This window comes from Molossus molossus, unplaced genomic scaffold (genome assembly GCF_014108415.1).
Source record: "Molossus molossus isolate mMolMol1 unplaced genomic scaffold, mMolMol1.p scaffold_m16_p_7, whole genome shotgun sequence".
Classification (NCBI taxonomy): Eukaryota; Metazoa; Chordata; class Mammalia; order Chiroptera; family Molossidae; genus Molossus; species Molossus molossus.
This window is the reverse complement of record NW_023425401.1, coordinates 44,972,833-45,000,774: the sequence shown is the minus strand read 5'-3', so window position 1 is coordinate 45,000,774 and position 27,942 is coordinate 44,972,833. Positions and strand designations below refer to the sequence as shown.

Sequence of the window (27,942 nt, the reverse complement as noted above, 5' to 3'; positions counted from 1 at the left end):
CAGCTGTTCACTCAAACACTAGAAATTCAGATGTGTAAGACTGGTGTTCAATCTTCAGTTCTCTCAGTCTGTTCTTTTCTTTTCCCTCCTCATCTGCAGCAGCTGGATTTTGATGCGGCTCCTTTCGTCTTCACCCCTCCTTTGCCTCACTCCTGGGTTGTTCTGTAGAAAACGTCCTTGCTGGTGGCCTGCAGAGTAATTTGGGATAGGAAAGCCTAGTACCCAGTCTGGTAAATGGTGCTTTATGTTAAGACCTGCACTAGATGCTAGTGCATTTTCCAGTATTGGTGTTTCTTAAGCAAGCTTAAAACTTTTGCGATAATGCAGAGAAATGTTGAGCTAATTTCTTTTTAAATGGTCCTCATAAACTTTATTCCACATTTTAAGAAATTCATTTTAAAAGCATTTAGCAAAATTTTGATTTTTAAAAATTTTTATAGGAATCTATTTTGATGTCACCAGCTAAAGAGCTCAGAATAGACAGTGTGTGAGATGGTCATGGCACCATACTTAATTTTCAGGAGATCGCCTGGCAGTCTCCCAAAACATTGTTAATTCTGGCTGAGCTCGGCAGCTCAGTACTCTCAGCACATGCCACCAGGTTGGTGCAGACTTTCCAGTGTGCAATGAAATTAGTGCCAGGGCACTATCATTTCATTAATAAAAATCTAAATATATTTTCTAATAATCAATTTGACAATAGATGAATTGGTAGGCTTGTGGCTCAGAAACAGACCACCTTCTATTTCAGACAATAATTAAACCATCTAAAAATAATATTAAATAGGAAACCTTTGTTTAAAATTTTTTCTTTGGTTATGTGAACACGACTTTAGAATTTGTGTTGCCTGTCTCCAGTTCAAATTCTATCCGTGAATGCTCCTTTCCCGACCCCGAGCATCTACAGGTATCTGTGAAATGTATTTCTAACTTCCATCTTGAGGTTACGTGTTTACTAGTTAGGAATTGTACTGCAAAGGTCACAAACATTTCAAGAATAAAACAGGCCTTTCCTTTCTCGCCAGTTCTTTTCACATTCAGTGCCAATTGCCCAGACAGATGAGAGCAGAACTGCTCTCGGCTCATCTTTCTGGGGGGCAGGGCAATTGTTTACATATTTAAGTGCTTTGATGAAGGTCAGATATACCAACTTTATAAAAACAGGAAGAAACTAAAACACCTTCAGGGAAGAAAAAAACCATATATCAACAAAGCAACAATCCAGACAAAGTAGCAACTGGCTATAAACCTGAAAACAATGGTTTGAGCCATGAGAAGAGATTATTGGAATGAGAGGTAGTAGATCTGGGTTTCAGACTTGGTTTTGCCACTAATTACTTTACCTTTTTTATTCCAGTTTTCTCAGGTTCGAAAGGAGAGTATTTTCTCTGGTCCTCTCACTCTCCAATGGATTATAAATTCCTAAACTGTACATTTTATGTGTGTCAGGGCTCCTTACTTAGTAGAGGGGACTCTGTGGGTTCTGCAGTAACACCAAAGTGGCTGAGACCAGTTGGGCATGTGTGGAATTTGAGGAAATTTAATTGACACTAGCAAAGTCAGTTGGGCAGGTGGAAACTATGTAGGGATCTGTCCTTTGTGTCTCAAAATGGGATCTATTTTGAACAGATATATAGAATAAATTGAAAACTTTCTCCTTCTTATATTTTGTACCTATCTCTTTTCAGTTTCAGCCTCTTCTCCGTCATGAGTGACCTTTGCCTTTAATTTAGAAATGTTTGTTATGAGACCTGTTTCAACATCTTGATTTTTGTGTGTCTACAACACTTAGCTGGCGTTTTGGAGTCTTGTTCAAGGTTCATTAAAGAGGCCCACCAGCAAAGCAACGTCCTTCATACAATAAGGAGAAATGTGTCCAATCTAAAACACTAGGGGAGGACAAATCATCCTCAGGTGGCCCTGTTAAATACAGGTGTTAACGCAGAATAGTAGAGTGCTTCAGTATCACTTAACCTGGACAGTCTGGGGTCAATATCATTTCAGAACCCATCTGCCGAATCAGGGGATCCAGAATAGTAACCTCAGTTCAGATGGCTCTACAATTCTTGCTATTAAAATGAATGCAGCTACTTTTGTATTTACAAACAAACTCTATGTAAAAGCAACAAATACACACAGTATATGAACCTTAGACATTAGAAAATCAACTTGCCAAAATGATCCCAGAAAAGAAGTATATTGTTCAATGGTCAGAGTCTCTAAAAATAAACATTTCAAGATAAAAGCCCAGTCTGAAGTGAAGGGAGTTCTCTGCTGAGTTCAGGTGGAAAGGAATGTGTGTGAGAGAGTAGGAGAATATGCTCAAGTATGGCCTGTGAGATTGTTAGTGAAAGATTAAAGTGCAGAAAAAGCTAAAGATTTTAAAAAACTAAGGTTAAAAAATAAAATTTTAGGCTATATTTAGAACATTATAGGTTCACTGTTTCAGGAGGATTGTGTAATATTAACAGATGAACACAGAAAGCAGAGTACTTTAACTTCTGTTTTGCCTCCAATTTCTCCATCAAAGACACTGATGTCTACACAGGAAAAAGCAGAGCAAACATGATAAAATGAAACTGCATCTCCTGAATAGGTCGGAGTTTGTCCCCAGATGCTTTAAATGTATCCAATTCCCTAGTTCTGGGGGAATTACATTAGGAAATTACACCTTCACTTTTTATAGCACTTTGCAATTTGTAAAGTGATTTTATACACTTAATTTTATTTGAGAGTTTTAATGACCCACTGTCACTAACTGAGCATGCACATTATGCCACTCTACGGAGAAGTAAGTAGAGGCTCAATGAATGACATTCTCAAGGTCACATTTTTGATAAGTGGCCCAGCAGAGATTAGTATTCAGATTAGTATTCAGAGAAAATGCAAAGTATAAGAAAGACCATATACTTTGGAATTTTCAAAAGGTAGATTTGGAAAACATAGAATTAAGATTGGTATCAGGAAACTTTCAAAACTCTAGAATAAACCATTTTGTATGTGACATGGACACATTTGAAAAGGGAGTGATCCTGCACTGTGCATGGTTTCACTAACAGTTACCAAATAATTGCTTTCCCTCTTGTTTTAGGTTATCGGATATCTCAAATATCGGATATTTGAACAGTTGACATTCTTTCTTTCTCTTGGTAACTAAAATGGGAAATGTGCACTGATCTTTATTTGGAGAGTGGAAGTTTGTGACATAGCACAGAATTCTGTACTTGATTCTGCTGTGTTCCGCATTTTTATCTATAACTAGATGAAAATGCATTGCCCAGACTTCCCTGGATAACATATACAGCAATCCTCACTTTGCACAGTTCCAATGTGCACAAATTTCAGTTACAATGATGTAGTTAAATGGCACTAGTCACAGTTCAAATTTCTCTTATCACGATGTATGAACTGTGATTCATTGCATAAAGTACAAACTTTGCAAGTAGCTCTTCAGTCCAAAAACCACTAATAACAGATGCACATCTTGATCAGTGACCAATCATGTTACTTCTTTCAGAATTTATCAGTGATTACTCATTCTGCTTCTGGTGTTCTGTTTAAGCCCAGATGACGATACATGCAGTTGTGTTGCCTTCTTGCCAATAAACCCATGTGCCATTTTACAAAAATAAAGAATCAAATAAGGGAACTGACCAACAAAAAGGAAAGTGTACCAGATAAATGAAAAAATGCTTGAAGAGGAATTTGAATAAAACATAAATTGAGTTTTATAAGAAACAGCTGACCATGGGAATACTGACACTGTGGCTGATCAGGAGACTCAAGCTATGCATCCCCAGTAGTGATGGGGACTAGACATAACTGAGGAATGTGACAAAAAGAATGACAGTGTCTCAGAAGAAGAGGTACTGACAAAAAACTTCATTTTAAAGGAGTTCTCAGATATATTTTATGACAGTAAAAGAACAAAAGATAAAATGCTGGCATTTGATCCAAACTTAGAAGTATGCCAATATGCAAGACATAGCAAAGGCACTCAATCCATATCGTAAATTAATCAAGAAGACCAGCCCTGTTCAAGTTATGATTTGTTTCATCAAAAGCAACAACACTCTTAATTCTCAGTTTTTAATGTTTTAAAATACAGTATCTACTAAATCAGTACTAATTTCTCTGTCTTTCATTCCTATGCATCTATATCTGTCAGTAAAAGAGTTTCTAATGGTTTGACAAGAAATTTTAAAGATAATGGAAAAATAGTAGTTTTCCCCATTAATTAGTAAGATAACTTTGTAGAGTTTCATCATAAATAGTCATTTTTACCTCCCACACTATGGTGCAAACACTTCCTGTCATTTCTAAGGGCCTGAACAAAAATCCCCACCCCCTCCCAAGGTATTGAAGAGAAATGAGCCTAGGCAGCTGGCTGCGGAAGCTCTTCTCCCAGGCCCCCGCCCAGGCCCCTCCCGCCCTGCCCCCACCCAGGAGACGCCATGTGGCCCCTGACCCCCTAAGATTGCCTTCCTGACCACAGCCCTGTCAGGTGACATCTTTCCGGAGTATTCCAGTATTATCAATGGCATCAGTGGGTTTCTCCCTGGTGCTACACCTGCCCACCCACTCTCAGTTCTGACAGGCAGCCCTGCTGGTCCAGGGACAGCTGCTCTGTAGGGCAGTCCTCGTTCACCCCAGATGGGTTTCCACTGCAGCACACTATCTGAAGGACCGAACCAGACTACCTGTGCAAGCATGCCCTGGGGCACATGGAAGCCGGAGAGCAGGTGGCGGAAGGAGTCCGCTCTATGCTCCACCCTCAGCACCAGAGCAGCCCCACTCATCTGAACATGAACAGGACATGATGCTTCTGGAGCTGCAGTCCCCGGTCCAGCTCACGAGCCACATCGCGTCCTGCTTCTCTCCTACAGTCACCGCCTCACCCTTGGCACCTGCTGTTGGGTTTCTGGCTGGGGCACCACCATCAGCCCACAGATGAATTACTCACAAACCTTACAGTTTGCCAACATGGAACTACACTCTGATGAGAAATGTCCTCAAGTCTACTGGGGAAAATCACACCCAACATGCTGTGTGCCGGCACCTAAGAGGGCGACAAGGACTCCTTTGGGGGGCACTCCAGAGGCCCCCTGGTGTCCAACAGAGGCCTCATGATTTCATCTCCCAGGGAGACTTCCTATGCGGGCAGCCCAACCGGCCTGGTGTCTACACCCAAGTCTCTCAATGTGTCTCATGGATCCAAGAAACAATCGGAAAACAGAATTCAGGAGCAGAAATGGACAAAGGGCCCACAATAAAAGATAAAAGTCAGGTTGACTTATCCCCCTCCTCCCAAAAAGGAGCATAAAGGTATATATTTAGAGTCACAAATTAAGCACAAACTAAATATGAACAAATATTGTGACACCTATGCAGAGAAAAGTGGAGTGGTCGGAATGATAGGAACAGGCCTGGAATAGTTTTTCTATTATTATCTGCACTTGTCAGACAATCCCAGCAGTTGAATGTTTACTTCCGGGTCTCATGTTTAAATAAATCTTTTCAAGGAAGGAAAATTATTACTTATAACATATTAATTATAGTTGAGGGGTCAGAGGAGATGGTGGTGTACTTAATCAAAAATTTAAAATGTGCACTGCTGGTGTGGCTCAGTAGTTGAGCATTGACCCATGCACCAAGAGGTCACTGGTTTGATTCCTGGTCCGGGCACATGCCCAGGTTGTGGACTGGATCCCCAGTGGGGGGCCTGCAGGAGGTGGCCAATCAATGTTCTCTCTCATCGATGTTTCTCTCTCTCGCTCTCCCTTTCTCTGTCTAAAAAGTTAATAAAGAAAAGAAAACGTTAAAAAAATTTTTAAGTGATATGAAGGACATAGGAGTACATTTAGCCTGTATAATGCCAAAGGGCCAATTGGGAGACTAACCAGTGGTGTTTCAAAGAGACAGATTTTTACTTGGTTAAAACAATTTTTTTTTTCGTATCCAGTTGTCCCAAAATGGAATCAGAGCAGTTGAATTCTATTGTTGTGCTGTTGAGATTTTTCAAAATAACTATTTGCTGACAGGGTTGTCTTTCGGAGAGTTGGGCTGGAAAGTAACCCCTAGGCCCTTTCCACTATAAAATTATATATGATTCAGGAATGGCAGTTACTACAATCTGTATGGTGGGTTGTAGTAACTCAGCCTCTGTGTGTTTTTATTGCAATACTTGGATTTTGATGCAGCACAGAGTATTGGTAAAACAAATAGCTTTTATGTCAGAAACACCATAATTAAAATAACTGTGTACCTTTGGTCAAGTTATTATCTCTAAGCTTCTCCTTTACCAGCTTATACTTGTTTTCTTTATTTGGATTACAAATCATATACTCAGCTGGTGTTTAGAAATTTTAACTTTCATCTTTAAAAACACACAACAGGTTTATAGGTAGGTTCGGAGATAGGAGAATTTTTTTTAAATAACAAAAACAATAATTTATTATTATTTTTTCCATATTGTCAAAATATTTGTGACTTCTTTAGATGTGAGATATGCAAGATACACATTTATAGTATCTCTGTGAGAGTGGAACGTGTGAAATATCGTGGCAGAAGTGTGATGACTAGTCAAGAGAACACATTTTGGATGAGGCAAAGTAAAATTAGAATGAGTAAAAGTTCTCAAATCTTCAGGTTTAAAATAGATTTAGATTATAAGCTACAGCAACAAAAACACTATTGAGTTTATGATGAGACTCTATTTCAAAGTTAATTATAAATCAAACTATTTTTTTTAGGTTGAACCCCTTGTTTTCAGGGTGTTTTTTTTTCAGTGTGGTAGAAAACACATGGTATTTACATTGAAGTTACTTTTCTCACTAAAATTATAATGAAATCATTCACTGAAAGTTAAATGATAGAATCTAGACAAGCGAATAGATAAATTGTCCATGAGACAAAACTTGACTAGAAGTATTAATAAACATACTGAAAATATATATTACTCACAATTGGGATTTGGACAGGAAATTAAAGTGGCAAACCTATAAATTATACAAGTAGGCATTTTCATAAGGTAAATATCTTTGTTGTAGAGATGGATGCATCAGATTATCAAAGCCTGACATCAGTCTACAGTCCAGGAATATAATGTAATCTTCTTCTTTTGAATCTGAGCCCACCAAACAGTTGTTCTGTAGCTTATCCACTAGTCAAGACCATGGGAATGTCTGGGTGTCACAGATACTGTGCAAACTAATCCATTAACATCTGGGTGTGTTTTTTATATCAGTCTCTGTGAGCTTGATAGGCTGAGTCTGTCCTTAAGAAACTGAACTCTCGCCCTGGCCGGTTTGGCTCAGCGGTTAGAGCGTCGGCCTGCGGTACAGAGAGACCCGGGTTCGGTTCCCGCTAAGGGCACGTACCTCGGTTGCAGTTTGTCCCCGGCCCTGGTTGGTCGTCAGGGTGGCAGCCACTCGATGTGTCCCTTCACATCGATGTTTCTCTCTCTCTCTCTTCCTCTCGCTCCCTCCCGCTCTGTCTGAACAAAAAATGGAAAAATGTCCTCGGGTGAGGATAAAAAAAAAAAGAAAGAAACTGAACTCTCAATATATTGACAAATTTAAGTTTTTGATTTTGCAAAGATAAGGGCCAGCCCTGGACTGTGTTAGAACCACCAAAGTAATATCCAAGCCATGGTTTTCTTGAGGGTCATCCAAGTACTTTCCTGGCCCTTCTCTGACCTTGGAACTTAATTTCTTTGAAACTTCTGAGTCATGTCAGGTATTTTTTCCTATAAAATTCTAAGCATTTTATGATCATCCTCAGAGGAAATGGGAAACACAATTCGTACCTTCAAGGTGTTTAAACTACATTATTATGACTTGTGGACATAAACTACAAACATAACTAACTACAAGATATTTTCATAGTAGGATATAATAACTAATGCATATTGGTAATTGGTAATCTACATTTTAAGTATATAAGTGTTAAGAGGATGCCAGTTGTGGAGCAATCTAAGACTGGGTGGTCAATTACATAAGACTTCCTGGATATAGAAGATGATGGATTGGCCTGACATATTAATAAGAAATGCATTACAAGGAGGAAGAGATTATCAAATAGAGCATTCATAAGCATTTTCATGTGAATTCCAGGTATCACTAATAAAGATCATGATTCACAAATATATTAGTTTTCTATTGCTGCCATAATAAATTATGACAAATTTAGCAGTGTGCAACAAAACAAACTTTCGTCTTATAAATCTATAGATCATGTATCTGAGTCCTTACTTGGTTTTTCTGCTTAGGTTATCACAAGACTGAAATCAAGGTTTCCCTTGCCTAAAGTTTTGCCTGGGGGCTCTGGAGGAAAATCCACTTTCAGACTCATTCAAGTTGTGGGCAGAACTCATTTCCATGTGTCTATAGGACCAAATCCCTGTTTTCTTGGGGCTGCTGACTAGAGGTTAGTCTCAGAGTCAAGAAGTCTCCTTCATGTCCCTCCCATGACCTCTTTCCTTTTTAATGTAATGAAAGTGTGAGTCTTTCTTGCACTTTTCTCTTTTTGACTGCCCCTTCTGCCTCAACTCTCCTCCCCTTACCTGGAAACAGTCATTTGCTTGTGTGATTGGACTACGTCCACCAGAATAATCTCCCTGTTTTAGAATCTATAACCTTAACATTTGTAAAGTCTCTTTTGCCACATAATGGAAAAATATTCATGGGTTCCATGTATCAGGGCATAGACATCTTTGGGGAATCATTATTCAGTTTACTTGCTGACTCTGATTTCACACTTTGAGAAATGCTGGTGTAGGGTCAAAACTTGGGAACTAAATTTCCAAACGTGGTGGAAGATATACTAATTCACTCTAAATGGGAGGAAAGTGTATGAAATTAGGAATAAAGGGATCAGAGATGACATGAAACCTATAAATAAAGGGTAGACACTGCATTAAGCAAAGGCTTAATTTCTTAGAGAACACTTGAGATTATTTAGGATCTATTTATTTTTGCCTGGTGGAAGAAAAGCACTTTACATAGTTCAATGTGCGAAAATAATCTCATGGACCTGCATCTACATTGACTTAGTTTGAATTGTTTCAGAGACAACCAGAATTGTTATTGTTTTTAAAATTCTTAATGAGCATTATTTCCACTCACCAATATGATTTGGTTGAGTTGACTTTAAGTGATATTTTTATAATACTGCTTCTCTTTATGATTCATTTACTCACCTTTTAAAATTTATGGTTACATTTACATAAAACTTAATCTTTTGGCATGAAGTTAGATAAATATGACAAATACTATTGTGATACAAAACCATTCCGTAACACTAAAAAAAAAAAAATTCCTCACGCTTTGTCTTTGCAATCTTTTTTTGTTGTTGTTGCTTCTAGCCCTAACTCCTGGCAACCACTGATCAGTTCTTTGTCCCTATAGTTCTTCCTTTACAGACTGTCGTGTAAATTTAATCATGTAATATGTAACCTTTTGAGTCTATCTTCTTTCATTTAGTATAACACATTTGAGATTCATCCAGGTTGCCCTATCTATCAATAGTTTGTCTCCATTTATAATTCCTAAATAGTTGACTGAAATTAGCTATAAATTAGAGTCTAAATATTTTTCATAATCAAGTTACCCAAAATTATTTTCTTTCAACAGGCACATTTAAGGAAGTTCTTGTCATAATGTTAAAATTCTGAGGTTTTGTGGGGATTTTTTCCTCTGTAATTTTTTGGTGTGAGTCATGCACAAACTTATTTTCAGGGAAAACATGGATTTATTGATGTGTTTGAGCCACCTGTGATTCTGAATATCCACTTAGTGCAAGTTTTTATTGTTGAACAAAAAAGTGAACATTGCATTATTTTGAGGATGACTAGACTTAGAGATACAGTTACATCTCAAGAGTTTACGACAATGGACACAAATGTCACAGATAATCTAAAAAACAAGTCAGTTGGATTGGATGAGTTTGCTCATGCGATAATTGGCATTTTGCTATGTTAACAGTAAAATTATTTTAAATTCCTCAGTATGCAATAGATAGTGGTAGAACAGAGACGGCTGAGAAGCATGAGGGTGGCAGAAAGAAAGTCATTTGAATTTTATGCTTTTCTAGATACTAAGAAGAATGCATAAGCTGTATTCAGATAATTGAGATTTGAGCTGATGTGAATCTGTTCTTATTAGAATTCATGATTCCATACCCTACACTGTGTAAGTAAATAGCTACTGATCAGGAAACAGGAAGCTTAACTTTTCATGTCTCATCAATATAAGCATCTCAGTCATAGCTCCAAAAAATAGACAGTTCCATAAGTTGGTTCTGCTGTTAAAAGAATCATTAATCTTTAAAGAAGGATTGTTTATTCTGTGCTCTGCTGGGGATTATATAGTGCTTTTCATGTTCTATATACCTCAGAGTGTTTTCTTGGTAGTGAAGTATTTTGGAGATGTGCAATGAATATGCAACTCACATAACTGCAGCAAAAGCTGACGCCCTAAGAACTATTTGTTAAATCAAAAATCTGCCACACATGTTTGATGCTTGCCATACAGAAATAGTGGAGAGCAAAACACGGTGCTTATTTTCTAACAAGCATCAAAAGAGTTTTTCAAAGAGGACTATTTACATAAAGAAGTTTGTCTGAGAATGGACATTCTCCAAGGATTTGAAAGGATACACTTCAGGATTTAATGCTACAGGATAAACTTAGGATGTTTACCTGCACTTATCAGAGAGGCATAGGCATTTCTGGTAGACATCAGGCAGTGTGGCTGCTTGGTTGAAGATTATTACTGTTTGTGGAGATCGCCACAAGCCTCATCAAAGATGCAGAAGAGAGTTCTCTAGGAAGCCTTCCTGACTCACACAAACAGCTCTTCTGTTCTTTCATAGCCCTTTTTAAATAATTGCTTTGCTAGCACTATGCTGAATTAAAATCTACCTGCTTAAATTTTTAGTCTGTGACTTCTGTACAACCAACACTTGGTTTACTCGTGTACACCCGAGGGCCTAGGGCAGGGTGCAGTGCATGGTACACTTTGGATGAGGTGTGCCAGGGAATGAAAGTTCAGTATGTAAAGGTCAGAATATCCTAAGGAACACACTAGGACAGGAACACAGGTAAAGAATATATTCTCAGATGGACAGTTGTCTCAGAAAATTGCTTTTTAATCTTTAAACGATACAATCAGTTAATTAATATTTTAAATTTGGCTAATTTTTTGGCTGATAGGTATTTTCTACAACTTGAGTTGTAGAAAATTTCTGTATCAGTTAGGATTCAACAAGAGAAAGAGAAAGAATAAGAGATACATATTAAGGACGTCTTTTTGTTATATCTTTCTATTTATTTAATTTGACTTTGGTGTTCTGAGGTAATAATTCATAGATTTTTTAAAATAAAGGTTTTATACAGTTCTGTTAAACTATGCATTTTTAGCTTAATTCAGGTATGTTTAACAAATAAAATTCTAAGATATTTAAAATTTATAATGTGGTGATTTGCTATACTCATGCGATGTGAAAGCATTCCCTACATCAAGTTCTAATTAACACATCATTACCTTACTTATTTATCTTTCTTTTTTCACTTTGGTGAAAACATTTAAGTTAGTCTCTGCAAATTTTAATTATACTATATAGTGTTATTAACTATAGTCATGATGTTTTACATTAGATCGTCAGTTCATTCATCTCACAACTGAAAGTTTGTACCTTCTTACCAACTTCTCCTTTTTCTTCCCCAGCACCTGGTAACAACTTTTATACACTGTTTCTATAAATTCAATTTTTTTCTTCTTATTTAGATTTCACATATAAGTGATATCATGCCATGCTAGTCTGGCTTATTCCACTGAGCATAATGCCTCCAGCTTCATCCATGTTGTTGCAAATGACAGAACATTTTTTTAAAAGGCTGAATAACATTATTCATCCACCAAAAATAGACAGACAGGTTGTTCCATACCTTGGCTATTGTGAATAATGCTGCAAAGAACAGTGTTACCCAGATATCTCTTTGAGATAATGCTTCCATTTTCTTTGGATATGTACCCAGAAGTGGGATTGTTGGATCATACAGTAGTTCTACTTTTAATTTCTCGAGGAACTGCCATACTGTTTTCCATAGTGGCTGTACTAGTTTACATCTCATCAGTTGGGTACAAGAAGCCCTTCTCTCCACATCTTTGTCAACATAAATACATATAAATATTTATATATATAGCCATCCTAACAAGTGCAAGGTAATATCTCATTGTGGTTTTGATTTTCATTTCCCTATGATTAGTGATGTTGAGTATCTTTCATGTACCTGTTGACCATTTACTTGTATTCTTTGGAAAAATGTCTGCTTAGGCCCTTTGCCCATTTTTTAATTGGGTTGTTTGATTTTGTTTGTTTTGTTCTTCAGTTCTTTATGTATTATGGATATTACACCTTTATCTAATATGTGATTTGCAAGTATTTTCTCCTATTCCGTGGGTTTCATTTTTATTTTCTTAATTATTTCCTTTGCTGAGGAGAAGCTTTTTTGTTTGATGCAGTCCCACTAGTTTATTTTGTTGCATTTGCTTTTAGTGTCAAACTAAAAAAAAAAAATCATTGCCAAGGTCAATGTAAGGAGATTACCTCCTATACTTTTTTCTAAGAATTGTATGGTTTCAGGCCTTACATTCAAATTGTTAATCCATTTTTGAGTTGATTTTTGTATATGGTGTAAAAAAGTAGTCTAGTTTCATTTTTGCAAATATCTGTCTAGTTTTACCAACATCATTGCATAATCTTGCTTATTTTGTTGTAGATTAATTGACAATATAAGTGCAGGTTTATTTCTGGGTTCTCTATTCTGTTCCATTTATCTGTTTTTATGATAATACCATACTGTTTTAATTATTATAGCTTTGTAATACTGTTTGAAATCAGGACATTTGATACCTCTAGTTTTGTTCTCCTTTCTCAAGGTTGCTTTGGCTATTCAGATTATTTTGTGGTTATTTTGTATTATTTCTGTAAAAAATTCTATTGGAATTTTGATAGGATTGCATTGAATTTGTAGATTGCTTTAGTAATGTAGACATTTTTACAGTATTTATTTTACCAATTCATGAGCCTGTAATATTTTTTTATTTACTTATATTTTCTTTAATTTATTTCATCAATCTCATAGTGTTCAATGTATAGATTTTTTATCTCTGTGGTTAAACTTATTCCCAAGTATTTTGTTCCTTTTGATGTTATTATTAATGGGATTGCATTTATTTTTCTAAATTTCTCTTTCTGTTAGTTTGTTGTAAGTATCTATAACTGATTTTGTGTATTAATTTTGTATACTGCCACACTTCTGAATTCATTTATTAGTTCCAACAAGTTTTTGGTAGAATCTTTAGGGTTTTCTATATATAATACCATGTCATCTGCAAAGAAACAATTTTACTTTTTTCTTTCTGATTTGGATGCCTTTAACTTCTTTTTCTTGCCTAATTGCTCTGGTAGAACCACTTGAATGAAAGTGATAAAAGTGGGCATTCATGTCTTGTTCCTGATTTAAGACCTGGCTAGGCAAGTCTGAAATCCATAGGGAAGGCCATGAAAGTGCAAATTGGAACTCCCGGTCACAGGCTAAAACTGCTGTCCACAGGAATATCTTTCTTTTTAGGAAGTCCTCGGGTTGACTCTTAGGACTTTTCAACTGATCGAATCAGAATGCTCAGATCTAGGATAATCTTCCTTACTTAAAAATCAACTGATTATGGCCCTGGCCAGTTTTGCCCAGCGGTTAGAGCGTCGACTTGTGGACTAGAGAGTCCCGGGTTCGGTTTCTACTAAGGACACGTACCTAAGTTGCAGTTTGTCCCCACCCTGGTTAGGATCATGTGGGTGGTGACCACTCAATGTGTCTCTCTCATGTCTATGTTTCTCTCTCTCTCTTTTTCTCCCTGTCTCCCTCCTGTTCTATCTGAAGATAAATGCAAAAATGTCCTAGGGTGAGGATAAAAAAAAAAAAAAATCAACTGATTATGAACATAAATAACATTTACAAAATACCCCACAGCAGCACCAAGATGAGAATTTGACTGAATAATAGGACTGTAGCCTAGCCAGATTTGACACAATCTCAATCTCAGTCTCTCTCTCTCCCATAATTAACCCAGCTAAAACATCTTAAATTGACTGTATATTTATGTTCCACCTTACTTGCAAATATCAGTTTCCTTAAATATCAAGAGAATATAGTGTTTTTTGGATGGAGTGAGGGAGATATTTTGCTCCTGGATGAAAAGAATATTTACAGAAATATTTGCTTATGCTCATCAAAAGGGTTATGATTTTGTATTGCCTTTGAGCACATAATTCTACTTTTATGGTTTACTGACAGAATTAATATCACAGAAGAGCACAAATAAGCATTAATTTTTAAAAAATTAGTTGCAACTTTGATTTGCAACTAAAGGGTTCAGTAAACTGCGGTACATATAATGCAATAATATACAACCATTCAAAATGCTGTTTCAAAGAAGGATCTATTACAAAAGTGAAAAAAATAATTTATAAAATATTATAATACAGCACAGCATTCTTGTAAAAATGTTTATACCCATGTATGCATGAAGAGAAGTCTCCATGAACATATACACAATTATTTACAGGAGTTAACTGGTGATCTTTTATTTTTGGTTAACCATATTTTCTATGTTTTCTAATTTTGATATGAGATTTAAAAAGTTACTGAAAATATTAAATTTCAATGGAACTTGATACTATTTTATATAAAGATAAATGTATTACCTTATAGATGAGTCTAAGATCTCTAAGAATGTCCTTTGGCAGTTTTTTTTCTTTCTTTCTTGTTTTTACCCCAAATCTTTATATTATACTCAATATTATTATTCTTTTGGCTAACATGTGAAAGCATTTTATTTGCTCTCATATTAAAATTCAACATAATATAATGACTCGTAGACTTTTAAAACCATTTTAAAGAACAGAACTAGTTTTATCTTTTAAACAACTGAAATTATTAAAGGTAAAACTTGCATTTAAATGTACTTAATGTTCAAATGATTATTTGTCCAGCAATTCTTCCTTCACAAACATATCTGGGTTCTGATATACTCTTTGGAGACTCAAAGAAAGGAACTTAAAAAAAAAATATATATATATATATATATATATTTCCTCTTAAATTGTTACTGAAATGGGAAAATGAACAAATAATTGTTTGAAAGCCAGCAGCTTTAATACCATTTGCTTTCTCATAACATTGCACAAAACTCTGAAAGGAGAACTTTCTTCCTTTCCTCTCACCTCTCCTGGCAAACTCCATGTCTGCATGTTTGTAGCAGGAAAGGCAGAATAACCGTAACCTAAGTAGAATTCTCTCTCATGTCAGAGAAGCAGTTCAGAATTGAGAGTCACCACCAAATTGTCAGGGATACTAACTCTTTTTCTTGTACTGTGCCATTATCTTCAGTATAGTCTTTCCAAAGAAGCTGCTTAAGTCCAACTACTGTACCCACCCTCAGCCAGCAGGAAGGAGGGAAGAAAGAGGATAAAGGGTGAATGCCAGCTGTTTCTAGGAAGGTTTCTTAAAAGTCGAATATAATGTTTCTGCTTATTGTAGATGTATAAAAGCCTGGAAAACATAATGCATCATAGGATATATTCTAGGTAATTTTGTCATTAGTTAAAAATTGAGAGATGTTTACTAAGTAATTAGTAGAGCAACTCTTTCCCATATGCAGTAATTTCCTTAGCCCTCACAACAGCCCTTTAGCAGGTATACTTTACCTGTAGTTGCCTTGATATAGCTGCCTTAAGCTGGCTCTCTGTCTTGTGGATAGGAGTCCACATTGAAACCCCAGTCTCTCCTACCTAGCACTCTCGGATAGGGCGCCTCTTGTGGACTGTTAGGCTTGTTTGATGCTGGTCACATGATGCCTCTTTGGACCTCTGATTGTTGTCTACTTGCTGCCTTTTTCATGACTGTCCTCACTGTGTCAGTTTATGTGGTCCTCCAGCATAAATCGTCTTCATCCTGACCAATTAATTCCTCTATATCAGAACCCTCATTATAGCACCAGTTATGTTGGTTTCAGGAGCAGCAAAAAGAAGCAATGCTGATTTTGATATATATTTTAAACTTACAAATTTCAGTGATTATTTTCTGTTTATCATAAGGAAACAGCTGAGATGTAGACATGCCAGCTTCCCCCTTTTCACTAGATTGTGACTCTGGGCAAGTTGCTTGATATCTCTGTGCTTCAATTTCCTTGTCTATTATGATGTGATGACTGCAATACCTACGTCATAGAGTAACTGATGATTCACTAAGCTAATCCATATACAATAGTACCTGACATGTTGTAATCCCTCAGTGAGAGTTGGCTAATAATAATAATAATAATAATAAATTCATACTTATAACAATAATTATTTACAACTCCTTTTCTTATCCTTTAGATTACTTTGTGGTCTTATGACTTTTATTTAGTGACTCAAGCAAACAGACAGTAAGTTATTTGAGAAGGCTGTTGGAAAGATGATCAATAATCTTTTTATAAAATTCACAGCAGTATTTTAGTCTTCATTGATAATTCTCTCATAGAGAATTGGATTGCTTTCTCCATAGTTTTGGGCCATCTTGACTTTCTGGCTGTCAGGGAATTCAAAAATAATTCTTGTTGATAGTGAAATGAAATTGAGATTGCAAAGAAAAGAGGAGCATAAGTGATGCATTGAAACATTTGAGTTTCTTTATTTATTTAGTGTTTCCAGAAGTAAAAAGATTTTGATGGATCATTTAAATAGTAATTCATCCTTTTGTTCATTAAAGGCATAATCACATGAATATTAGATATTAGGGACTCAATGGCTTCAGATTCCTGAAGACATTTGAACATTGGTGGGTATAACTACTCGTTCTTTGTACCAGTCAGTCTTGGGGAGAAGCAGGTGACACACTCATCGGGGTAATTTAAGAGAGTTAAATGAAGGAACCTTTTGCAAAGTTGTTTGCAGGGTTGTGGCAGTGAACTCAGGAAGGGATGCTGCACCCAGGGGCTAGCAAGAAAAGGAAGCTGTTGCGTAAGAGACTTGGAAGCACAAGGCGGGCAGCAGAGAGAGCCATGGTTAAGTTAAGGGACTGCTTGATAAGACTGTGGCTATAAGTAGGACACACCTGTGGCCAAAATTGCCTCCTGGCCTCAGGGCACAGGATCCAGGCAATGTGTTGTATAAGGGTCAGCCTCCCAGAGCTGAGTAAAGGAGAGAGTAGAGATGGGAAGGCCACAGTGTATAACCAACATACTTCTATCTTCAGGCTCATCCCTGCCCATTACTCTTCAATGTCCTGAGCAGGCATATTGTGCCTCAGGTTATCAGTGATAGTTACTCTGAGCCTGGAGACTCATCTTCTCAGAACTGAGCTTCTCCATGCATGAGTCATTTTCCTTTTTTTGTAGTATCTTGATTATCAATTCTGTGCACTTGGTGTCTGCATTTCAGAACAAGCTATGGAGGGAACTGGGCCTTGGTTTCTTCATTTATAAAATTTTAGGGTTGAAGTAGCTCAAAAATTTAATTTAAGAAATTTCTTTATAATTCCTTATCTAAAGAATATACCAACCATGAATCTTCAGTATTCATAAGTTAAATTTAGACAAATGTTCTTTTATATAGCTCCAAGGAAACTGAAAATTTTGATTTAATTATAAGTAAATTGTGTGTTATGCCTGTGGGGGGTGGGGAACTAGAGAGAATGATATGGTAAGGTTAGAAAAGGGAAGTAAGTTTGGCTTAGCAGTTAGAGCACCAGCTTGAAGACCAAAGGGTTGTGGGTTTGATTGCCGCTCAAGGACACATACCTGGGTTGCAGGTTTGATCCTCAGCCCAGGTCAGGGTCATGCAGGAGGCAAGCAGTTGATGAGTCTCTCTTACATTGATGTTTCTCTCTCTTCTTCCCTTCCACTCTATCTAAAAAATCAAAGAAAAAACATCCTCAAGTGAAGATTAACAAATAAAAAAGAAAAAGAAAAGGGAAGTAAGAGAAATTGCTAAAACACCAGAAGTTGATGTAATGAAGTCTGAAAAGAAATAAATACAAAGCCTGAAAGACATGGGCTTTAGGAATCAGACATCATCAACTCCTGAGTTAAAGTCAGAAATGCCCTGAATATTTGCATACACGAGTAAAAAAAAATACTTCCTAGCTGTGTACTGTCTGCAGCAACACAAAATCTACTTATAAATATGTTGTTAAAACTAGAGATTGGGTAGATCCTTAAAGTTTCTAAGAAATAATAAATTGTATATGAAAATTAATAGCACAGAATCCATAATTACTCATTTATGATGTATATATAGCATTGGTGTGTTTTTGTTGTTGCTATTGATTTATTTGGGGGAAGACTAAAATAATTAATCACTTTCATATTCGTGCTCAGTCTTTCAAATCTATTTTTTCCATCGGAACTTAGGTTTTTCAATGTCAAAATCATGGTACTGTTCAAGAACTTTATCTTTAGAACTGATGACAGATATAGTATATCTGTGTCATATTCTGTAAATGAATATGTTTTTAGAATCTTTACAAGACACTCCAATTAGCAAATCAACCAAACAAAGCCCAATTGTATCCAAACCCCAATCATTTAGCTAAACTAAAAAATATAAATACATATGGAAATTTACTGCCTAGGCAAATTTCATAATAACTTAAAATTTGGCTAGGTTTTTGTTTTTTGTTTGTTGTTTTGTTTTTACTACTCAGAAAAAATGTGGCATGCTTCAATAAAAAAATAAGACTTTTGAAAAATCTGTTAAAATATTCTTCATAGCAAATCATAAATATTCTTCAGGTTACTATTCTGTATAGTGTTTATCAAGGGCTATTAAAGAAATAATTCAGTATCATGGTTTACAAAGAGTCAGCAAACTATAGGCCGTGGTCAAATCTTGTTTTATATTTTACTATGGTCCACAAACTATGTTTTTTTTAAAACATTTTTAAATGGTTTTAAAAACTCTAAAGAATAATATTTTGTAATAACAATTATATAGCATTCTAACTTCTGTGTTCATAAATAATGTTTCATTGGAACTCAGCCCTGTCCATTCATTTACATATTATCCAATGCTGCTTCAATAACAGAGTTCAGCAGTTGCAACAAACTCCATATAACTTGCAGACCCGGACACATTTACTATTTAGCTCTTGGCAGGAAAAGTTTGGCTACCTGTGGCTTACAGGATTCTGTGAAAATTCATTTTCTTGAATATAAAAATATAGAATAGTATTTAAAACATAATATTTCACTATCTTCTGTAATCCAATATTTTAAAGGCTAACTTCTGTTTTTACAATTTTAATATAATAAATTAATTCTACATGAGGTATTAATAACAGTATGTATTCCTTTTGTTCAATTACTTTGGCCTTAGAAATCATTGACAACAATAGTTGAAATCTTGGTAATACAAACATTATATCTTTTTTTTTTTTTTTTTTTTTTAGAGAAAGTAGAGAAAGGGAGGGGGAGAGAGAGAGAGAAAGTAACATCAATGTGAAAAAGACACATTAATTGGCTGCCTCCCACAGGACCCCAACTGGGGCCGGGAATTGAACCTCCAATCCTTTGGTCCACAAGCTGACCTCTAACCGCTGAGCCAAACCGGGCAGGGTCAAACGTTCTCTTTCAAATTAATTATGGTTACATCAGAAATATCCCTCTGAAGGAATTATAATGCTTGGTATGATGTTTCAACGACTACTGAGATGTAAGTTTTCTTTGAAGGGAAGACTTTTCTCCTTTTTGTTGGTGAAGTGGGAGAGCAAGAAGATTGAAGAGGAATTATCTTCAGTGATGAGGGACTTGAGAAACAATATAATCAAAACTGAAAGATCTTGAGCACTCTGAGAACCAAGGATAAGACTTAGCAAATATAGCCCTGGTCAGTGTGTCTCAGTTGCTTGGACCATCCTCCTATACACCAAGAGGTTGTGGGTTCAGTTCCCAGTCAGGGGTCATACCTAGGTTGTAGGTTCAATGCCCAGTTGGGGCCCATATGGCAGGCAGCCGATCGATGTTTGTCTCTCACATTGATGTTTGTCTCTCACACTGGTGTTTCTGTCTTGTTCTCCCCCCACCCACCCCCCCCACACACACCTCACCTCTCTCTAAAAGAGAGCAAATATAGTACACTGTGAATATATGCTGAATAAGACAGTCTACGAAAGGGAGATCATAAAAGGTAATATGTTAAACTTCAAAGTGCTAAGGAATAATGAAAAATGAAGATTTAAGGTTTTATAAAGGGAAAAAAGTCTCTTAAATCTTAATACCGGAGTGGAACTGCAGTGAAAAAGACAAACTAGGTGCTGAGTTGTACGCTATTGTGAGCACAGTGTGTGATAAATCAAGGAAGTGGGTCAGAGCTAGTATGAGGGATGAAATTCACCCAAAATTTAATACAGTATCAGAATTCACCTTCAGTAAAATTTTGATATGTTCAACAGATACCATGGATATGACTTACTATATAGGTTTGGATTCTTTCTCTAACGGAGAATAAAGTATTTTTTTCTGTGACAGAAGCTTTAGAAACCTATCAGCTATAGATTACTATCTAACCACAACAGACTTTATTTTTTTTAATTTATCTTTATTGTTGAGAGTATTACAGATGTCCTCCCTTTTTCTTCCATTGACCCTCTCTACCCGACTCCCACCCCGCCCCAGGCCTTCACTGCAGTATTGTCTGTGTCCATGGGTTATGCACGCAAGCATATAAGTTCTTTGGTTAATCTCTTTTTGTCCCCTAAATTTGGATCTCATGTATTTAATTTTTTTCATTTTTGTACACATGTCTCATGAGCTTTTAATTCAGATTTGCCTTTGCTAATGTTTATAAACTCTTTACAGATTAGTTGAGCAAGTCACCTAAAATTCTGTGGAATGTGTCATCAATCAAGGAATTATTACATTGTAAACCAGTTGAATGATAGTCCTCAGGATTCATCTCTTCTTTAATTGTCTAAGAGAAGTATTCCCACCATTTACAAAGAGAGTGAGATACATTTTTTGGAGAGACATTTTAGTAAAATAAAGCAAACAACAACAACAACAAAAAAAAAAACAGCTGAAATAAGAGGTAATGAATCCAGGTAAAATAATATGAAAGGAGAGAGTTACCTGTTATCAATAACAGAAAATTATGTATGCCTATAAGTATTTTCTATGCTAATTGGTAATCAATTATTGCTTATTCATAATTGAAAAATCTAAGTCATCAGAGTAAACATGAAAAAAATCCAGCTAAGAATATGTATTGCTACAAATGAGACTAAATAAACAAGGTTTTCTTAAAAAAAAAAAATGTAATTTATCATTGGAGGTGAAATCTTCCAGGTTTAATCACTGGTAGTATACATGAATATCTATTAAATTCAACACTGATTTATTACAAAAGCCTTGGTTAAACATTTGTTAAACACTCTATAACCTTAAATTTATAACTTTATATTCATTATAGAAAACTTATTTAAACATTGTATAACCATGAATGCATAGTATTGAATCTATGTTAACAGTAAATGGTGACTATAGGAACAACTTTAAGAAATCTTTAAAATATATTATGCTTTCATGGTTTGATCCATACAAATCATCCCATATATATCTATTCAGACAGAAGGAGAGCAACCTTGTTCCATTTTAATTCTAAAAATATGCCAGAGCTTGACTCTAAAAAGATCTTTGATTTAAATACAGCCATTTACTCCTGAATATTTTATTGAAATTCTCAGAAGAGAGCTCTACTAAATTATTCTCTATTTGGGAAACTATCCTGAAATCATTGATTCCTTGGAATCAAGTGAGTTTTTCTTTTATTTATGGAGGGGATGGGTAGTCTGTATTTGGTTGCTTAGAATAATCTTTTTTAAAAACAAAAAAGAAATAAAACTTTCTATTTCCAGTAACTATACCCCAAATACATGTCAAACACCCAAATAAATATTTATATTTACATAACTGGGGACTTGAATTAAGCCAAATGAATACTGAAATGCTTATACCTTTTAGAAAGAAACTCTACTCTTCAGCTAACAGTGGCTGCATAAACTCACTAATGGAAGATTTTCTGTATTTACAAATACATACTTTGACCTATTTAATAAAATGTTTAAAACTGTCCACATTTTGACAAAATATTTTAAATCTCAGTGTTTTAAGTTGGGAAGCTCTTTTAATTTTGCTCACCAAAATGAGGATACACTTAAGAAACAAAAAACAAGCAGATCATTTTCAGAAAGACAGAATGAGGACCTCTGAAAATCACACCTCCATAAAGCAACAAGATAACTTGCAAAAATGTCCAAATCAACTTTTTTAGAACTCTAGAAACTAACTAAAGGCTTGAAGCAGTATGAAGAGTATTTATGCAGGAAAACTGCATGAATATCATTAAAAACAGTGAGCTTTGTAGTATTTTAATATTCCCTAATCTCATATTTCTCTGCCTCACTCTACATGGTAGACATGAAAACCAACAGCTTCATAACTATGGTACCTATAAAACCAGTATCTTAGGTGGCAGAATAGCTTTGGAGATTTCCAAAAGCTCATACTTATAAATTGTCACTATTTTAACCTAACTAGCAGCTTGCTGAAAAGCTTTATTGTCAGGGTTTGTCTCTGCTTCATCCTCAGGATATTTGTTGAAAACAATTAGTAGCAATTGTTTACCAATACAGCTACCTGAGGTAGTGTTACCATAATGTGCTGATAAGCTTGTCAAAAAAACTAAAAGGAAATAGCATGGGATGGGATCCACAGAAAGCTTTGAAACCCTCCAACATATTCCTGGGAATCTAGGAAGCCACATACCTGTGAATAGACAGGACTATTCACATGTCCAAGAAATATGTGAAAAGGACGTAATCTCTCATCTCTGGCTGAATTTAAGGCTCTGTGTGAGTAGGAAGTGAAGGCTAAGACACAGTTGTAAACCTTCTTCTAGAGCATTAACAATGTATTCCAACATACACAAAGAGACCTTCAGCAAAGGCTGAGAGACTGATTGGTTCAAATAATTTAAGAACATCTCTGTCAAATCATTAGTTTCCCATTAAGCTAACTGATCAGAGACTTCAGTGGCCAAAAACAAGTAAGATTACAGATTTTAAACTCTTTAAAGAATTTGTCCAAGAAAGTAATTACTAAACTAACAATAACAACACAACAACAAACGTCAACCCTGAAGAAAGGGAATCAGTTTTCCCTTTAAGTATTTAAAATCTCCAGGTTTTTTTTTTACAATAAAATAAAAAGCATGCAAAGAAATTGGAAAGTATGGCCTATATACAGGGGGAAAAGAGCAGTCAATAGAAACTGTTTCTGAGGAAGCCCAGATATTGGACTTGGACTTTATATTAGCTATTATACATATGTTTAAATAACTGAAGGAAACAAGGTCTAAAGAATTAAAGGAGCCCAGCTAGTGTGGCTCAGTGGACTAGACTGGATTCCTGGTCAGGGCACATGCCCAGTTTGCAGGCTCTATCCCCTGTAGAGGGCTTGCAGGAGGCAACTGATTGATGTTTCTCTCTCACATCTATGTTTCTATCTCTCTCTCCCTTCCTCTCTCTCTCTCTCTAAAAAAATAATATTTTAAAAAAAGAATTAAAATTAAGTATGAGAAAAAAAATGCCTCACCAAAGAAAAAAGAGTAATAAAAATTATGATTTATAGGTCCAAAAGAATGGAAATACTGGAATTGAAAAGTAGAATAACCAAAATGATCAATTTACTTCAGAGGCTCAATATGTGGATTTGAATAGACAGAAGAAGGAATCAATGAAATTGAAGACAGGTTCATTGAGATTACACCTTATGAGCAACACAGAAAAAAATAATGAAAATACCTTTTTTTTTTTTTTAATCCTCACCTGAGGATATTTTTTCTATTTTTTGTACAGATAGAGTGGGAGGGAGAGAGAGAGTGAAACATCGACCTGAAAGGGACACATCAAGTGGCTGCCACCCGCACGACCAACCAGGGCCGGGGACAAACTGCAAATGAGGTACGTGCCCTTAGGGGGAACCAAACCCGGGTCTTTCCGGACCCGCAGGCCGACGCTCTAACCGCTGAGCCAAACTGGCAAGGGCTGAAAATACTTTAAAGAGTGAAAAACCATCAAGTATATCAACTAAAAGAAAAAGAGAGAAAAAGAAGACAAATTTTGAAGAAATAATGACTAGAAATTTTCCAAATTTGATGAAAAATACTAATATGGATGTACAAGAAGCTCAAATAACTTCAGGCTGAAAAAACTCAGAGACACATCATAGTCAATCTAAAGCTAAAGACAAAAATCTTGAAAGCAGCAAGAGAGATGCAACTCATCATATGCATAAGATCCTTAATAGGATCAACAGATGAGTCTCATCAAAAATTATGAGGCCAAAGTAATGAGATGAAATGTTCAAAATGTTCCAAGACAAAGATTATCATGAATTCTTAATTCAGCACAACTCTCCTTCAATAATGAAGTAGAAATTAAGAAAATAGCAGAGAATAACAATTCAACAATAATAGTTGGAGACTTAAATACCCACTTTCTTACAAACCAATTAGACCTAATACACATCCATAAACACACAACACAACACTAGAATACACATTTTTCTCAAGGCACATTGAATAACTTTTGTGATAGACCACGTTAGGCCACAAAGGAGTCTCATTTTTTAAAAGAGTCTCATTTTAAAAAATATATAAATTGTGTAAAATATGTTCTCTGACCACCATGTAAGAAAATTAGAAATGATTATCAAAGGGAAATTTAGAAAATTCACAACTATGTGGTAGATTTTTATTTTAGTTTATGTAACCAATGAAACAAAAGGAAATTACAAAATACTTTAAGAAGAATGAAAACAAAAACACAATATGCCAAAATGTATAGAATCCAGCTAACACAGTGATTAGGAGTAAATTTATAATTGTAAATGTATATTGAAAAAGAAGATAAGACTTCAAATTAATAGCCTAATCTTCCACTTTTTGACTAGAGGAGCAAATCAAATTAGAAGCAACTAACAAGGATTAGGGTGGAAATATGTGAAATAAATAGAAAAAAGAATCAAGTAGACTAACAGTTGGTTCTATGAAAAAAAAAATGTGATAAACTTTGTCTTGATTAACTAAGAAAAAGTGAGAAAAGAGTCAAATTACTAGAAATGAAGACTTACAAAGGAGAAATCACAAACTTACAAAATAAAAAGGGTTATAAGTGAAAGAACAAATGTGTGCCAACAAATTAGATAAGCTAGATGAAATGGACTAATTTTTAGAAAGACAAAATTTTCTAAACTACCTCAAGAACAAATTAAATATCTGAATAGACCTCTAACAGAGAAATTGAATTAATAGTGAAAAATATTTTATACCCCCAAAAGTTGTAGGCCTAGGTATTTTCAGTTTTTTTTTTCAGTTACAGTTTGCATTCAATATTATTTTATATTAATTTCAGGTGCATAGCACAGTGGTTAAATAATCATATACTTTACAAACTGGTCCTCGCAATATTTCAAGTGAACACCTGGTACCATACATAGTTATTACAATATTATTGACTATATTCCCTATGCTGTACTCTCTTGATTATTTCATGACTACCAATTTGTACTTCTTAATCCCTTCACCTTTTCATCTAGCCCTCCACTCTCCCTCCCTCTGGCAACCATCAGTCTGATCTCTGTATCTGAGTCTGTTTCTGTTTATTTGTTTGCTTATTTTGCTCTCCAGCCAGGGAAATCTATAAGTGAAATTATATGGTATGGAAACTTTACCTCACCTTCATTTCTCAATGATAACCTTGACATGTAGAAGATTCCTGGTTCTAGGTTTTTTTGTTGTTGTTGTTGTTGTTTACTTTATATCACTTTGAACATATTACTTCACTCCCTTCTGAAGTGCAAAGTTTCTGCTAAAATATCAGCTTATACTCTCACAGAGGTTGTTTTTTCTACTGCTTTAAGGTTCTCTCTTCGCCTTAAACTTTTGACATTTTAATTTTGATGTGTCATGTTGTGGGTCTTTTTTAGTTCAAAACTGGTGCCCACCAGCACCCAGACAGCAGGGTGGGAGGTCAGTAAAACAAAGCAAAAGAAAAATGGCTCCCTGCAACACTTCTGTCTTGGAGAAAGTCCAGCTGCCTCTCAGGCATATGCCCTAAAATTAGTCAATGAATCTTTTTCACATATGACTCAGGCACTTTCAAACTGCTGCCTTTACACTGGGATTCAGAATGAATGTGTATACAGGAAATTTTCAATTTCCTATTGCTCTTCCGCTCAAAACCAGATGTTTGGTGGGGCTCCTCTTTCTAGTGTAGATTTCCCTGGCTGGAGAACCTGATGTGAAGGCCTTCGTTCCTCAGGGGAGACATGTGATATGCCTCCTGCTTATGAAACCAGGATGTGGGCCCTTACTAGACCACATCTCTGTCCTTCTTACTTATCTCAATGTGGCCTTTTCTTTACATTCTATATCCTCAGCTGTAGAAAATCTGCTCTGCTGGTCTTCATGCAGTTCTTAGAGACAGTTGCTCTCTATGTAGTAATAGTTTTGGTATGTCCCTGGGAAGTGGTGAACCCAGAGTCTTCCTACTCTGCCATTTTGACTTCACCTCCCCAGAATAAATTTAACCAAGAGGTGCATGATTCATACACTCAAAAATACAAAAAAAAATCTGAAAAAAAATTTAAAGAAATAATAAATAGAAAAAACATCCTGTATCATGGATTAGAAGACTTAGTATTGTTAGGGTGGCAATTTCCCTCTAAAGGGATACACAGATTCAGTACAATCTCTATCAAAATCTCAATAGCCTTTTATGCAGAGAAAAAGCTGAACCTAAAATGCATATGTCATCTCAAGGGACCTCCAATAGCCTAAACGATATTGAAAAAGAACAAAGTATCAGAGCTCATGCTTCTCAATCTCAAAACAATATGGTAATAGCATAAGGATAGACATATAAACCAATTAAACATAACTTAGAGTCTAGAAATGAACTTATACACTTATGGTCAACTGATTTTTGACAAGGGTACCAGGATAATTCTATGGGGAAATAATAACCTTCTCAATAAAAGATACTGGGACAACTGCTCATTAATATAAGAAGAGTGACGCTAGATCTCTTCCTAAAGCCATTAAAAAAAAAACACAGTAAAAAAAAAAAAAAAAAATGAAAACACAATTGGCCAGTGGGCTCAGTGGATTGAGCATCCTTCCATGGATTGAGAGGTTCCTGTTTGATTCCCAGTCAGCCTGTCCTGGGGTGGTTAGACATGAAGAGAAGTCAACAATTTTGAAAGATAATTTGGGAGAGAATAAAAAAGACTTCCAAATAGTTAAATACTAATACCAAAGGTAGAGTAGTTGTAAGAAATGACTCCATAGTGCTTTTATGTAACAGTTATGTTTTGCAATCTATCGATCAACTCCTTACCCTCCTCTTCCATTAGAATACAATGCTAAGATCCTTTAAGATAGGTACACTTTTATTTATCTTTTTTTTATGTGCAGAAGTATATAGTACACACTGAAGACATTATATACATATTTGGTGATGTAATGGATTGGATTACAAACTAAAATAAATTTTTTTTAAAAAAAATTGGTTGTTAAAATAATTGGTTGTTAGGCAGGTACTAAAACCAGCAACTGGAAATGCAGAATATACATAATTTATTGACTCTTATTCAAAGACACAGTGAGCTGCCCAGCATACCTTAATTATGTTTAGTTTAATTGCTCCCTGGAGAATCATTTTGTCATTGACTGCATATTTTGGATTGTCAGAAAGTGAATTTTATTAATACTTAGCCTATTTAATGATATCAATGTAAATTTGGAATGTATAAAACCATTAATTCAGCATATACATCTAAA

General features: G+C 35.5%; 1 protein-coding gene and 1 pseudogene across 3 annotated transcripts in view; both read left to right on the top strand.

Moving 5' to 3' along the window:
* MAGI2 (membrane associated guanylate kinase, WW and PDZ domain containing 2) overlaps window positions 1-27,942 on the top strand; it is a 1,542,253-nt gene that overhangs the window by 369,203 nt on the left and 1,145,108 nt on the right. The gene's annotated exons all lie outside the window — the stretch shown is intronic.
* On the top strand, window positions 2,765-5,273 carry LOC118620287 (annotated as a pseudogene).